Below are 12150 nucleotides of genomic sequence, written 5' to 3'. Positions count from 1 at the left end.
TAAACATGGATATCTCTCTGTGCTTATTGACAGGGAGTCCTCAGTTTTCTCCATTTGTGATGGTCTCTGAGTCCTTTTTTGTCTTTCATGGCCTTGACACTTTGGAAGAGTTTGGGTTATGTATTTTGTAGTGTATCCGTCAATTTGGGTTTGTCGGATGTTTTCTCATGATTAGACTGTGGTTATGAATTTTGGGGAAGAATACACAGAGGTGAGATCTCATCATCATCTGGGAGGGTTCTTGATATTAGTGTTTTAATATAAATGTTATTAACCTTGATCACTTGATGAAGTTGGTGCCTGGCAACTTCTGCTACTATAGTTACTATTTATTTTCCTTTCCAAAGTCTATTTTTGGGGATTGAATTACTTAATTGCTTAGTCTACCCCACACTGAAGGGGAGGAAGGTTTTTGTTTACCTCCTATAGAGGAGTATCAAAGAATTTGTGGATGTTAAAACTACACAGTAATTAATAATTATGTTGAGGGAGTTACTTTGAGGCTATGCAGATTTCCTAGTTCTCTTTAATTTAGTATTTATTTGTGGATATAACTTGCAGCATTAATTATTGTGGTGTTCTACTAGTGATTTCTTATTTCTCTCATTAATTCAATATTTATTAATTAGAATTTTTCTGTGAGGAGGAGCTGTCCTTCCTCCTCAGTTTGTTTATTTCATCATTTATTTGTGTCAATGTGAACTTATGAATATTTATTTTATTCTTGGGGTTATAATATAATTCTGTTGTTATTTTTTTGTTCAAATTGTTCAAACTTTAGTCAATTCCTTTTTGGATTAGATGCCCTGCCTTTTTACATTGAGAGTTAATGCTGTTACTTTTCTCATATGAAGTAGAATTTCCTTCTATTGAGAGGCAACTCTATGTGATTTGTGAGCTTTTGAAAGAAAACCAAAGTTAAGTAACTGTCTTCAATAACTTTGAGAATTACTTACACTGATATTTGAAACAATCTACTGCGTTTTGATTAGTAGAAGTAATGCCATAGCAGGAAAGAATAATGAAAACATACATTAGCTTAGGTTTGTTTACCAATTACTACAATAATCATACATTTCCTTAAGTGAGACATCACACCTTGATTATAGCAGTTGTCAACCCTTGAGTGTTTTGTCAGAACCTTGTAAAGTGTTATGTAGGCAAACCCAATGATCATTGGCCATATTCATCCATGTAGAAATGACTATTATTATTCCATGGGACCTTCTCCTATGTTCCAGATTCAGGAATAATAACAGTGTGCAAACACAAGGCTTCATGAAGATGTGAGTGCTTATGGATGTCAGGCTCCTCCCTCACTCAATCACTCTCTCATTATGTAGTAAAGCTTCTATCCATCATCATAGGTTCAGGGTCAGCCATGTTAAAGACACAGACACTAGGCATCTGGGTGGGATCACTCAGGAATACTCAAAATGGCAAATTTAAATTTGAGAATACCAAAAATGTAGTGTTCCTTCAAGGCAGTATTTAGATAAAGAATATTTTTAATATTAAATATAATTGTTTTACTAGGCTTTTATTGTCTTAATATTTTGGTATCTTGAAGTCCAATGGTTGGGGTTCTGTATTTTCAAGCGATTTGACCTTCAGTGAAAGATTAGTGACCCTTTCCTAGTCTGAGAGTAAGATCTCCTTGAGATGTATGAACTGAGTTGGGGAAGAACCAGCTTTTAAAAACAAAGATTCAGGCAGCTGTCTCTACATCCATGATTTGATGGAATCAGGCTTGTGAAGAAGGGGTCATGTCTGGGAGTCTGTCTACCAGGACCTTGGAGAATGTACTTCCCCCACATGTAACAATATATATTAGAGTGTAATATAATATGGTATAATAAATTTCATTTTATCAACTGTCATGGCTGGGTCAGCAACGATTGTATTTTAGAATAGAGCATCATAAAGATAAGCATCAGAATTGAAGAAATTGTAGGTAAGATTAGGAAAAAATGATATCAGGAAGAAACAGCATTCTATAGTTATTGTTGGATGAGAGAGACTAAAAGTCACTTGCATAAAAAAGTCTGCCCTGGCTGGATAGCTCAGTTGGTTGGAGCATCCTCCTGAAGCACAGAGGTTGCTAGTTTGATCCCTGGTTGGAGCACATGCAGGGGCCAAATCTATGATCTATGTTTCTGTCTGTTTATATATCTCCTTTCCTCTTTCTATAAAATCAATAAAAATAAAAAACAAATTTTAAAAATCTTATCTTGTTTATTTCCAAAAGGTAATTTTGTCTTGATTTATATATAGATTTAGTCTCCCTCATACTCTCTGTCAAAATGTAACACTCCAGCATTGTTATTGGTGGATTATTTCAACATGCCCCATCTCCTCACCTCCTGACAATACTTATATTCTTTTATTAAAGAAATTCCAACATCAAATGTACAGGGTGGGGCAAAAGTAGGTTCAGAGTTGTGAATACACAAAACAGAATTTATTCTTGTATTTCTTCTATTATTATCAATATTTATTAATTATAGTATTTTCTATATGAAAAACTGTAAACCTACTGTTGTCCCACCACCACCACCACCACCATCATCATCATCGTCATCATCACATCACCATCATCCTCATTTTATTACTGGTGTTCTTATCCAAAATGATAATTGGTAAGAAAACAGTGAGCCTAGACTGTGGTAGCACAGTGCATACTAAATGCTGAGGTTGCTGGTTCAAATTCCTAGGCTTACCTGGTCAAGACATATATGACAAGCAATCAATGAACAACTAAAATGAAGCTATGACTTGATACTTCTCGCTCTCTTTCCCCTCTCTCTTCTCTCTCTGTAAAATTAATAAATAAAATCTTAAAAAAAAAAGGACAAGATTTTTTTTAATTCCTAGGCTTACATACTTAGATGATAGCTATTTTGGATAGGGTGGTCATCCTCATTTCACAACTTTTAAAATAACTTTTGTCTCCATTCCAATGTGAGAAATATCTTTTGGCCCGGGTGATCATTAAAAAAGAAGTCTGCTCAAGACGGAAAAACAAAACAAATAGAAATAGAAAATTCCACCACCAACAACAATGAGGGGATTACTATTAACAGCCCTGTTTTTCCTTCTTACAAATGCTGACTAGAAAGGTCTGGCTTCTAAGGAGTCTGCTTATCTAACTAAGTAGCTCTACATAAATTGAGACTTAACATTACCCAGAAATTTGAGTAAGTTTCGTTACTGACACACATCTTATTACTCTTAGATGAAATTTCAAGGAAGCAGACATTTGCCTGTTTCCGATCACGTAGCCTCAACTCTGCATAGTTACAGTTAGATTAGAAAAGTTTAAATTACAGATCTTATTTAAAGTGTGAATGCCACTATGATAAGAAGCTCATAAATAAGATCATGAAACATTTAAAAATAAAGATTATGTGCTTCACAAAAATAGATTCAGAAACAACATCTCTTTACAGAGTAAGTTATATATGGAAATGTTTTTCTTGATAATGAGAATGATTATAACATTCAAAAATCAGTATTATTTCTCTTGTGGTAGTGAAATAAATGTGGAGACACAATTTAAAGAACCCACTTATTATTCCATCCAAAAATCCTGATGTAACATTATTTAGTTGGCATTTTGAAGTTTTCAAATAGAATCATATTTTAGAGAATTAAATGTCTGTGACAATGGAAAAACAAACTTCATGTATGCCTTGAGTTTTTATTTTTAAAGCCTGATATGTACTTTTTTTGTCAAATTTAATATCAATACTTGACATTCGAATATTCTCCTTCTAAAAAAATCAGTAAAAAACATGTTTACCCTTTTCAAGGATAGCTAAAAGTTTGTAAAAAAAAATTAAATTGTGATGATGCCTTAAAAATAAGTTTTAGTGTATAATTTTTTCATGGTTAGTGTAATGGGTTGCGGCATTTTATGTTATGGAGTAAGCTATTAATATATATGAAACAGTCAATTATAAAATAAAACATAGACTAATAAAAGTGCTTATGTTAACTTTACACCCTTAAGAATAGACCACATATTATTACCAAATTGAAGATACTTGCTTAAAACATTTCATGTGTTTCTCAACTTCTTTCTTTTGCACCTGCTTCTCCCCTTCTGTCCAGGCTCACAACACTCACACATGGTGGTGCCCAGCTTCCCAAGTGCTCTCTTCTTCCCCAGTTTCTTTCCCTTCCATTATCCCTTGCACATCTACTCCAGATTAATTTCAATCTTGCTTTCATCATGTCATGTTTTTGATGAACTCGCAAATCTTTAATGGTTCCCTATTTTCTACTGAGTAGTATCCAATTACTATTAGCTCTTAAAGTTTTACATAATCAAGCAAAGTAGGCCCTTTGAAACTGGACCTGACATTACTTTTTTGCACAGTTTTCCCCAGCTAGTGTAGATTGTTTAGTATCTCTTTAATGAGACACACCTATGGTTGCTTCTATAACATTTCTCTGAATTAGCCCTTGATTAGAATTTTTGTTCCCTTTCTCAATTTGTATTGCCTGTAATTTTAGTTACTTTCCAATTACCTTTTATTTCTAGGTCCCATTCAACTCCTGCCTCCTCCTTGATAATTTCAAACTGTACTAACCTCTCTTCCCAAGAATTTATCACATTATATCAATCTCTTTCATTTAATCTCATGATGCTTTTAGGCATATCTTATACTTTTGAAATCTGCTATAGTTTAGTTCTTTGGCTGACATTTTAACTACTTATGTTTTAATTTGTTATAAAGAGTCCTTTAGAGCAGACAGTGCATATTTTTCAGCCTTTGGTATTCTGTACATATAGCAATGTATTGATTTTAGAATACACTCCTACAATTTGAATCTTGTTCCCTTACTGTACCAGGGCTATTATTTAACCTCTCTCATCCTCAGTTTGCTCATCTCTAAAAATGGGTGAGACAAACAAATTCATAGGACTGTGGTGAGTATGGTGATGTCTGTAGAAAGCTCTTAGTGCTAAACAAATGTTCTTTCCCTCTCATCCAGCACACAATATGGTTTCTCAGTATTATTTATCAACTGCACTGAAGAAATATTTAATAATTGTTTGTTGACTCTTCATCTATTTATTAATTTAAGGATTAAGTTAAATCAAAATCTGAGCCCAAAAGATTTGAGTTGTATGACTCTCTGTGGAAAAATTCTTTGTGGAAAGTTCTTCCCTAAAACATTTCATCAGCATCAGCTATATTCTGGGCTCAATTTCATATAAATAGAATGAGGTTACCAAAAAGAAACTCTGGAATAAACTAGTCATCAGGATGCTAACAAAGCTGCCTCAAAGCCAGCTCTGTTGAGGTGGTCACATGTAGATGACAGATGACAGCATGATTCCCACAAAATAGCTCCTGTGTTTCCACATGAAGTTGACTATGCAGCAAAATCTGAGAAACAGTGTATTAACATATAGGGAAAAAAACCCTCAAACAAAGTACTGTAGGTCAGATATTTTAAAAGTAAGAGCAGTGGAGAGAGAAGAATTTGTATTTATCTACTTGGGCCTGTTCAGTCCATGAAGCGATGGGGAGGAGCCCAAACCATATTAGATTGTTAACAACACCTGAATGAACATGGCAGTGATATTCACTATTATAGAAAGTTATAAACGGGAGGACTTTCATTGATCTTTGTAATCACACTCATATGTGAAAGTACTCTAATAAATGTATCACATTTAGGAAAATATATACATAAGAGTGTATTATCTAAAGAACATTAAAGTTATTAATCAGTAGTAAACCTCATGTAAACAAATTTGTGTTCAATGCTTAATTTGCTCAACAAAGGATTAAAAGGATGTGAGGATTCAATGTGGCACATATATGAATAATTTTAAAAAATCTGTTTGTCTATAGAGATTTCATTTAGCAAATATAACCTTCCACTTAAAAAAAAATAAAGGATGTGAATTGCCAGGGTACTCATGTGTCATATGCCTTTCATTTTAAAAATATTAAATTGTTGCCTGCCCAGGCGGTGGTGCAGTGGATAGAGTCTCAGACTGGGATGCAATGACCTAGGCTTGAAACCCCGAGGTCATCGGCTTGAGTGAGGGCTCATCCAGTTTGAGTGTGAGCTCACCAGCTTGAACAAGGGGTTTCTGGCTTGAGCATGGGATCATAGACATGACCCTATTGTGGCTGGCTTGATCCTAAAGGTTGCTGGCTTGAAGCCCAAAGTTTCTGGCTTGAGCCCTGACTCAAGCCAGCGACTACTCACTCTGAAGTAGCTCCCCAGTCAAGGCACATATGAGAAAGCAATCAATGAACAACTAAGGTGCCACAATGAAGAATTGATGCTTCTTATCTCTCTCCCTTCTTGTCTGTCTGTCCCTCTCTCTGATTTTGTCTCTGTAAAAAAATACTAAATTGCTTCTAACATATTTTCAACTTCTTTATATATCAGGAGTGATTACTCTTCAGAATGCTTGGGAAGTATTTCAAAAGGTGTTAATCATCATTGTTGATAGATGTCATTACATTGCTATTGGTAAATAATTTATCTAATTTATTTACAGTTGTAATTCTTTTAAGGAATTAAGAAAGCAAGATTAACTTCTTGCTTCCAAAGGTTTTGGTGAAGTGAAATGTTTACTATTCAACATTCTGGATAAATTTTTATCATTTTTCCTCCCAACCCACTCTGCTGTGCTGGTAGCACCTTAGAATATTCAGCATCATTCATGCGATCAAGTAGCTTTCCTACTTCACAACCCAAGGATAAATTGCATAAGCATTTATTTCTTTTTCTTTCCTAATAAGTTGAAACAATTATTTTAACACTTCATTTTAAAACCAGGCACCCGTGGTAAATTAACTAAGTAGCTTGGCCAATTCTTTGAGCAAAAATCAATTAAATAGTTTTATGTCGTGCTGAAAACATAGTTGATTGATAACTTAGTAATTCTTCTTTTCAGTTGGCTTTCTAGCCCTTACACGAGATGCAGAAATAGAGACATACACAGGAGCCTCACCTTGACCTCTTATCATTTGCTACTGCAATGTTGTGGAGGAAGTGTGTCTGGAGCTCTGCTCGTAAAACGAAGTCAATGATATTTGGATGTTTTGTACACTTTTTAATCTGGCCCCATCTACTCTTATCAGAGGAATCTCATCAATTCTATTCAGAAATAACTCCTATGGGTGGGTGGGTTTAGTTTTTGTGTGTGCATGTGTTCCTTTTATTTCTTTTCTTTTCTTCTTTATCTGTAATGGCAACTTAGAGGACTTAATTCATAATATCAACCTGATTTTTAAAAACATTATCATAGTGAATATAAAGTGAACAAGAAGAAGGAAAGATCACATCTTCTGTTTAGTTAAGCCTTTACCTAAAGGAAGTCTGTTGGACAGGAAGTTTTATTTAAGTTGACAGGTGGTTAACCAGGGCTCACTCTGACCCGTCTATGTCATCAGCATGTTACTTTAGTTACTTGTAGTTTATTTTTTCTTAAGAAAAAAGTGTAGTACTCTATAATGTGTCTTGAGAAATTTGATTACACATATGAACCAATAAATTTTAAATAATGAAATGTCTTTAAGGAAGTTTACAAACCAAGATAGTAATAAGAGGGATGGCAAACTTTCCCGGACACCCCAGCTATACAAGTGAAAACAATAGCTTCTTAAATTTTATGTTTCTTAAAATGCTTTTATCCTAAAAATAGATATATGTACAGTTATACATATATATGTTGATATACATACATGTATAAACATATACTTATACATACATATACCAATACACTTTATTAGAAATGCAGTCAGTTTCTATTTGTGCCTTTAAGATAGTCAAATACATTGTGTCCATTATATTAATGTCTAAGTTACTCAACAATCTTGTTCCTGGATCTTTAAAACTTTCATACAAGCCAGGAATCAAGAATGAATAAGCCAAAGACTCCAGTGAATAGGAAGAGGAATTCTTAGAGATTGAGAGAAAGATGTTAAGATGTAGGAATAGCTTATCCTACTAGCCACAAGAAACGACCAGCACACGGTCAAAGCCAAACCTCACTGGTGCTAAGTCAAAGATGTTTGGGAAAGGTATTAAAAAAGCAAAAGAAAGCAGCTGTGTCAGCAGTATGGTTGGTGGGCAGCAAAAGTGGTCAATAGAAGGTGATCTGATGGCGACTAACAGAAGTCATGTGGTTGGAGGGAAGCTGAGAAAAGTAACACAGTGGACAGATCTGTAGGCAGATACCTTAACTTCTCTGAATCTGTTTCTTCATTGGTAAAATTTTGATAATAATAGCATCTATCTTATAAGATTGGTGTGTTATTGAAAAAGATATTTATGTAACAAATAAAAAGTGTTTCTGGATCATAATTACCCAATTCTTACTGTTAACCCTATAACATGAAGTTTTCAAAAATTAGTGTCACTCCTGATATTTCAGGTCTGTCTACCCATCTGTGGTTTATGCTGATTGTATTACTTCTTGTTGGGTTGGATTGTGCACTATAACTTTCCAATGCGGTATGTTGTTTATTAAGGGTCACGTCTAGCATTGTGATGGGTACAGTCTTACCGACAAATTAGTGGTCGTGGAAGCTAAGATTTTTCAGAATGACATATTCTCAGTGGAGAACTAAGAGAAGTTTAATATAACACATGTATCAACTAAGCAGACCAGATCCTGGCTCAATTTGAAAAGACATAGATCTACATAGCTGGAATAGACGTACCACTGTGTACCAAGAGAGCATCAGTCCTGCCACTGTGGTTCCAAGTTCAGCTAATCTGTTGTGGGAAAGTTCCAGGGAGAGGATTTCTGTGGATGGAGGGGCCTCTGTTTTCCATCTGGTATTATGGCTTTAAAGCAGGAGTCTACCTAGCAATTCTGGATCCCTGGAAGAGAAGAAGGAAGGAAGAAAGGAGGGAGGGAGGGAACAATAACAAAACCAAAGGAAAAAAACAAAAATCTAAAATTTTCATCTAACACCTATTTTTTTATTTAAAGTTTTCTAATGATTAGCTAGCTTAAAATAGAAGTCTCTTATGAGTGTTTGATTTATTAAAGTCATAAAAAATAAGATAAAATAATTAAAATTAGGACAACCAATCTTCCAGGGGGACAAAACAATGCTTTGATAATTGAAATACTACAAATATTATAAATATTTATGAAAAAGAATTAAGTTGTATGTAAATATAAACAACTTGGTTTTAAAAAAATCTTGGAAAGCCTGTGTGAAAAATAACAAAAGGAATTAAGACAGCCAAGAAAATGCAAAAAACACTTAAAAGACATTGATTTTAAGAGATTTGGTCATTGGGTTTACTTCTTGTTAAACTGTTTCTAGGGGAAGAGATATTAGGCAACCTAGACTGAAATAAGATCTACTTGAGTCAGCAAGATTATCAAATCACATCATAGGAGAAATGTTTTCCAGGTTTGTCAGACCTGCTCCAAACCTACATTATTGGATGTCCGAATTGTGACTATGTCACCATACAGGTGGATTTAGTGATCCTCTAAGAACATGCACTATCATGTCTGGAACCAACTTCTTGTAAACTTAGTTGGTACTTGGGTACTCCATATGTTCCACTAATGAACGACTTTAAGTCTACTGAGGATCCTTTTTGAAGCTGTTCATTAGTGGAATATAAAAGACAGAGAAATGAAACTTAGAATAGTTGGAGGTTTGCTGAAACCACAGAAACTCTGGCAATCTTAGTTAATGGCCCGATGTTGGTGAATGAATGGGAGAAGTTATGCCAAGGAAGACTGCTTGGATGAAAACATTACCTGGGGGTTAGCTTAAAATGGTGCTGACTGACTGAGCCCTATGAAGTTGAGGATTTCTGCAAGAAACTCTGAATGCTATATCAGCATTCCATCCAAATATATTCTACACTAATTCTAGTAGTATTTCCCAGGGCAGGAGTTCATGGAGTACATCACTTATTACCTAATGGGACGCAGCACTCCACATGGCTTACAGGCCTCATAAAGTTTGAATCAGCTTAGATGTATACCCAGAGGAATTTGTAGGTACCTGGACAACCAAATTTTTGCAGACACAGCATCTCTAACACAGGTAAAGCAATCTGTATTATTAACTATATTGAATCTAAGGAAGACTGATTGGGCCAGAGACTCTCATTCTTTTATTTTTTGACACTAGGTCAATTGCAAAATAACAATTGTGGTATGAGTCCTAATTTTTACCTTCCTAATTGGAAAAGTATTCTTGATGTATCATATGTTCTTTTTGTGTGTGTGATAGAGAGAGAGAGGGACAGACAGGGACAATCAGGAAGGGAGAGAGATGAGAAGCATCAATTCTTCATTGCAGCACCTTAGCTGTTCATTGATTGCTTTCTCATATGTGCCTTGATCAGAGGACTACAGCAGACTGAGTGACCCCTTGCTCAAGCCCGTGACCTTGGGCTCAAGCTGGTGAGACTTGCTCAAACCAGATGAGCCCACACTGAAGCCAGCAACTTTAAACCTGAGTCCTCCATGTCCCAGTCCAATGCTATTTCCACTGCACCAGGTGGTATATCATATGTTTAGGCAATATCTAAAGTAAGCAACAAAGTACAACTGCAATACCAGCTGGTTAGAAATAAATGCTTTAGAAATATTTTGTCAGAAAGCAAAGTAAGGACAGGAAGTCCTCATTTTGCATGGCATTGTGTGAAATGCCACCTGTGCATATCAAAATGCATTGTTCTATATGAGTCTGTTGTACAAAACCAGAAAACCATTCTGACATGCATAAGTTGCCATTTACATAATACATGCAAAGTGAGGACTACCTGTAGTTAGGCCATGACATGACAGGTCACAGGGAGGTGACAGTATCATTTATTATTCAAACTGGAATGGGTTTAAGAGTGAAAGCAGGTTCTATTAATTATCATATTGGAACAACAGGCATAACTCAGGTTTATGTACCAGATGAGACCAAGAAGAAATGGGAGAGAAGTGATAGACAACGCCAGGGGTGCCAACAGCTCTACCTGTCCAGACACAGGCATGGTCTTGAGATGATTACTTAGCCAGAAGGCCAAATTGCTATTTCCCTCACATCTATCATATTGTGCCTTCAAAAGCAGGTCTTGACTGGCCCGGTATTCTATTGGCAGCTCAGCGTTCTCAGGATTGGAAAGAGGTTTAGGGTTAGTGAAGGTCAAGCCTGAGCTTGACCTCTTTCCCTAATACCAATAGTGACAGGTGTGATATACAATGGATTTATTTTTCTAGTAGCATTTGGTTCTAGTAGTAATAATTTAGCATGCTTGGTATATAATAGACACTCAAGAAATATGCAAAAAAAAAAAAGACAAGATGCTGTCCTAAAAATTCCTTGACAACTGTCCATCTAAATTCTGCTAGAACTCAATGTAATGTCACCTGTGACAGAACATACATGACTTCTCAAGAAGTCAATATCACCATGGGCCAACTCTGGTTATTAAAGATTCTTTCTTGGTGTACTTTGATTTTAAGTTTGTCTTTCTATGCTTTCTACACTTCCTGCTTTCTGATTTAACAAGAGCAAGTTTCTTTCTTTTCTTTATACTCTTATGTTATTCCTTAGACCAGGGGTCTCAAACTCGCGGCCCATGCGGCCCGCCGAACAATTTTGTGCGGCCCGCAGACTAATCCACGAAGTTCAAAATATTTTGGATAAAATTAAGTAAGCCTAGGGGCCTACTTGTATTTTTCATTTCTCTAGCATCCTAGCTAGATATTAGCTTAGTTAACAGCAGTTGTGATGCGAACTACAGTTTCTGGTCGTTTTGTGACACTGAGTAAACTGCATGTACGATTGTGCTTGTTGTACTGATTTTTTTTTGTTTTCAACTGCAGTGAGAAAAGTGTTGCATAACAGTTGCCTTTTGTAGACCTAGTGCGGCCCGCCGAATGGCTGTGATCTTGCTCTGCGGCCCACATGCTGAGTTGAGTTTGAGACCCCTGCCTTAGACCATTACATTACTTCAGGGGAAAAAAACTTTGCTTCAACCATCATTATATGATTTGTTTCTAGCTTAGGAGAACAGTATATTAAAAGTATCTTGGGAAGACACATGAAATTCACTTGCTTTGTGTCAGAATTAACAGATAAGTCATGTTTTGTCTGTGAAATAGAGTATTAACATCTTGATTCATGAGCTGTA

The sequence above is a fragment of the Saccopteryx bilineata genome, chromosome 3 (genome assembly GCF_036850765.1).
Source record: "Saccopteryx bilineata isolate mSacBil1 chromosome 3, mSacBil1_pri_phased_curated, whole genome shotgun sequence".
Taxonomy (NCBI): domain Eukaryota; kingdom Metazoa; phylum Chordata; class Mammalia; order Chiroptera; family Emballonuridae; genus Saccopteryx; species Saccopteryx bilineata.
Note: the sequence above shows the minus strand (reverse complement) of the source record.